At 43.7% G+C, this 4,811-nt stretch overlaps 1 pseudogene; it reads left to right on the forward strand.

Annotated features, from left to right (window-relative positions):
* Positions 1-3,296: 3,296 nt before the first annotated feature.
* Positions 3,297-4,096, forward strand: LOC118475770 (cytochrome c oxidase subunit 3-like; annotated as a pseudogene).
* Positions 4,097-4,811: the final 715 nt, after the last annotated feature.

Here is a 4,811-nt window from a genome sequence, read left to right on the forward strand (position 1 = left end):
TAAAAAGAAATCAATTAGACTAGTTTTCGAAACGATGCTCCCACAAAAGGCAAGCTTGTCCAATACGGGTTACCTTGGCCAAAGATAGGAAAATAGATGCATCTTTTCGGAAAAGGAGATACGAACCTTCTCTCTTGTACAACAAACAGGCCTCCCAAAAGGCAGAAGCATCTCCGCTTGGTTATAGGCTGCCTTCAAGGAAATACGTGATACCCGTTCCCTTGGCTAGACTAGAGCCGCTAAAGATCCATTTGATGGGTTGCCTCTGAGGAGCTGTGCCGTCCGTTGACACCTTCCTCAAGTGTCTGAATCAAGTAATGGGTTTGTTTTTTTCTCGTACCTGCATGGTTTCCTACTTATTGGCTTGAAGCCGACCCATAGCTTTGTTGTGGTGAGGATGACTCTATTCCTCTATTTCTGATTTCGATTTGATTCACGACTGATCCACAGTTCGATGTCTTTAGCCAGGGCAGATCTCCCAATCCGGAACGGAAGTCCGTATTCACTTGTGAGAATATGATCTTCCACACTGGCATCCACAGCTACTACTCGTCCTTACTACTCCTCGGAAATTGCAATTCATTCACATCTGCTACCAATACCAAGAAATACCAATACGGACTTCTTGTTCCAATCGAAACGAGCAAACCTGGGGAAGATAGCAAGATTAGCAGAACGGGAACCCCCCACGGGGAAGGGCTCTGAGACGCACCACAGAGCCCGTAGCAGCGACTTTGAAGGTTTATCGCCCATCGGCCCAGAAATCCATAGAAAGACGATTGAGATTAGTGAATGGCATCGATCTGAAGTTCATAGAATCTCTAGCGTCTCTTTGTTCGTAACAAATGAGTAACTTAACTACTAATGTGACGAATAGTGCCAGGCGTAGTGTATCACTGGAATTCGATCAGTCTGTTGGAAAGGGATCACTCTCTGATTCTGCTTCAAGTCCTGTGCGTGCCTGTTTCGAAGAATGCTATTCGCTCTAGTGGAAAAAGTAGCGATTTATGGCCATGATCCCGACCCGAACCCTCAAATGATGACGAACGGCTGACTTCACGTAGAACCCGTTATGCCAATCTGGATTCCACATCTGCTACAAGAAAATCGTCTTGAAAGATTGCAAATCAAGCATTCGTCCTTAGCGCAGTTCCTGAAAGATATCGTGCCAACAGAAAGATCTCGTTCCCGTAGATTCCGTTCGTTCCAGCAATCGTGCCGGAACTCACTGATCCATTCAAAGGATTTCTTTACCACTGCTCCCGATGGCCAAAGGACCGATATCTTCTTCTCACGCCTAGCAAAGATCGAGTTCTGTTCTCACTTCACTTAATGAGCCTATTTATCTGTTTTTATACCATAGATTAGATTCTCAGGGAGAAGTGGCGCACTTTCTCGAGCTATCTAAGCATCCAGGGAAGTGATTCCACAAGCTAGAGAGATTCTCCTCTTTTCTTTTTCAGAGTTGAGCTGGCGGATCAATGTTTGTCAAATCATTCTCTGTTGAGTTGAGTCCTCGCCGAAGGTGCCGTGCCGTATAGTACTTCCCCAGGTGCGCTATAGTACTTCTCCGGTTATAGGTGATAGGTGCATGGCTTCCGCTCATAAAGAATGAGTGAGACCGGCGCTCAATCAATCAGCCACCAGTAGAGGATAAAGGAAAAAGGGGTTCATCAATGAGAGGCGCATGAGATTCTGTATTGGCCAACTCTTTCTAACTATCACTAGGCCGGATACTCCGATTCTCTGTGGACGATTTCCTTCTCTCTCGTTCAATGCCCTTTGGTCTCGAGGATCACCATTTGGTGGGGTTGGGGTCACACCCGAAGTCGTATTGGAGAATTGAGCGGAACTACTTCCATGTGCACTCTTTTCTCGGGTCAGGAAGCCCTGTTTTGAAGTGAAGCAGGAAGACCTCTTCGTCATCATTATTGGGGTATGGGCCCTAAATCATTGGAAAAGACGGTTTTCTTTAGGGAATTGACACGATATCGCCTCCTTCTGTACTAATCAATCAAGGGAATGGATGAGTTCACTTAAGAAGCAGGCCTGGCCAACAGAGAAGTCAGCTCAGGTTTCATCTCATCTAAGCAGCAGCCAAGCGATGATTCTGGAATCGTGCCATGCTTGACAGTTGGACTTCTCGCCATACATAGAAATGAACTGCTGATGAGCTAGCTATCCCCGATATGATCTGGTACTAGACTTCACACATGTTGCCATCGTATAATCGGAGAATCAACGCGGAAAGAAAAAAAGATGATTTTCGATACTAGGATGACTACTCCCGAGGCCTGTTTTAACTAAAGAATTTACAGGTGGCCCGGTCGGTAAACTATTCCCGAGAGAGGAGAAGCAGAAACATCAATCTGTATTTTCGTATCATATTCCAGCAGCTCCAATGCCTTAGAGCGGGATCTTATCTTCCTAGAAAGAAATGAGTGTTGCACACGGATAGCCAGCTACTCCTTATGAATGGGATGCATGCATATTTCAATTCATGAACTGAAGCTCGTAGAAATCCTTCCTATCCGCCTAGTTACCTATCCGGGCTTGTTTCGTAGAAATCCTACCTTGCTTTTGTTTTGAGGAAAGACTATTTTTGAGTTTCTTCGGTGCAAAAGTAGGCAAGTCCGTTTCATATAGCTGCAAAAGTTAGCAAGTCCTTTTTCCCTAAGGAAACTCGATTTCCAATGAAAAAAGTGCGGATCACTGGGTCAAAAGTAGTGTTTTTTCTAGTTTACCTCATAAATGCATGTTTTGAGAGCAATATTTTTCGGTCAAGTCCTAATCACTTAGCTGTAAAAGTAGGCTTTTTTCATCTCCCGAAACCTCCCCAAAACTCCACACCAAGCCTTTAGATACGCAAATATGAGCTTGCCTTGGCTTTATTGCCCTTATCGGATGGAAGTTACAGATGAGAAATGACGTATCTTACGTATCGAATCTCAAGTAACGGATTGAGAATTGACGTATTCAAAGTGGAAAGAACGAATATCGATTCTCGTGGATGAACGGAGGAAATGGGAACTTGGTCTTTGCACTCTTCTTTCGGGGGGTTATCCCATGACATGATAAAGACCAATCCAAACTTCTTCGTTTCGTTGGTAGAACCAACGCCGACTCTTCTCTAAAATAATAGAGAGATCTTTTGATAGTATCACTTCTATCAATGCAATGAAAGAACTATACCTTCCTATTTGTTTGTCCTAATGAGACAAAGAAGAGCCTCCTTCTTTACCACTTTAGGGGATGGGGTGAAGGGGGGTTTACATACAACCGGGGCAAAGTGGTTTATGATTGAATCTCAGAGGCATTCTTATCATTTGGTAGACTCCAAGTCCATGGCCTATTTCGGGTTCACTCGGAGCTTTGGCAACCACCGTAGGAGGTGTGATGTACATGCACTCCATTTCAAGGGGGTGCAAACACTTCTCAGTTTGGGCCTAATATTTCTCCTTTATACCATGTTCGTATGGTGGCGGATGTTCTACGTGAATCCACGTTGGAAGGGCATCATACAAAAGCTGTACAATTAGGACCCGATATGGTTCTATTCTCTTCATAGTCTCGAGGTTATGTTCCTTTTTGCTTTTTTTTAGGGCTTCTTCTCATTCTTCTTTGGCACCTACGGTAGAGATCGGAGGTATTTGGCCCCCAAAAGGGATTGGGGTTTTAGATCCTTGGGAAATCCCTCTTCTTAATACCCCTATTCTCCTTCATCCGGAGCTGCCGTAACTTGGGCTCATCATGCTATACTCGCGGGGAAGGAAAAACGAGCAGTTTACGCTTTAGTAGCAACCGTTTTACTGGCTCTAGTATCCACTGGCTTTCAAGGAATGGAATATTACCAAGCACCCTCCACTATTTCGGATAGTATTTATGGTTCTACCTTTTTCTTAGCAACTGGCTTTCATGGTTTTCATGTGATTATAGGTACTCTTTTCTTGATCGTATGTGGTATTCGCCAATATCTTGGTCATCTGACCAAGAAGCATCACGTTGGCTTTGAAGCAGCTGCATGGTACTGGCATTTTGTAGACGTGGTTCGGTTATTCCCATTTGTCTCTATTTATTGGTGGGGAGGTATATGAAAGAAGGAACGAATAAGTGGATTGAGGAATAAAAGCTCGAAGACAAAGAGAACTTTAAGAGAATGGAATCCTATTTAATATTAGCAATTCACATATAATCTTAAATTAACGATCATCCTCCTCTGTGTGCAAAACGAAGCTGCCGTAGGTAGTTGTATTATTATGGAATTGTGTTTTGATTCCTAGTTTATAAACGTTGTAAGGTAACGTTTCTCGTTGGTAGTAGTTGTTGTTGGTTATAAACGTTAGTTGTGTGAAGCATATGAGAATATGCCTGGTTTTGGGTAATATCTAAGAGGTGCAACGTTCTCCGTGGGTGTTGGTACGAGTGTGGTTTTTCACAGGTCCGGAGACAAGAAAAGAGCCGAATTAGTGTAGGAATGGAGATTTCTACTTTCCGTAGTTGGGTTCGAACCTGAAGATGGTTTTGTGGTGTCTGCTTCGTCTCTAGATTATGCTTCGTCTCCAGAATCCCTACCCTAAAGAGTGAAATTGCGTAGCTTAAGGTAGGTGTTTCCCCAATCCGCGCAAAATAAACGTAAGGGCTGTCTATTGGTAATAGAATTGAAAGGGTTAGAAGGTATCAACCCTCGGCATTGTTGGAGAAGTTTAAGTGGGAGTAAGCATTGCCCCCCTTACTTGTTCGTTGTCTATCTGTTCTACTAACCTAACCTGATGTCTAACCTGTAGAAATCTATACTCGTTTGAACTACTCGA

Source organism: Zea mays, unplaced genomic scaffold (assembly GCF_902167145.1).
Source record: "Zea mays cultivar B73 unplaced genomic scaffold, Zm-B73-REFERENCE-NAM-5.0 scaffold_625, whole genome shotgun sequence".
In the NCBI taxonomy this organism is placed as follows: domain Eukaryota; kingdom Viridiplantae; phylum Streptophyta; class Magnoliopsida; order Poales; family Poaceae; genus Zea; species Zea mays.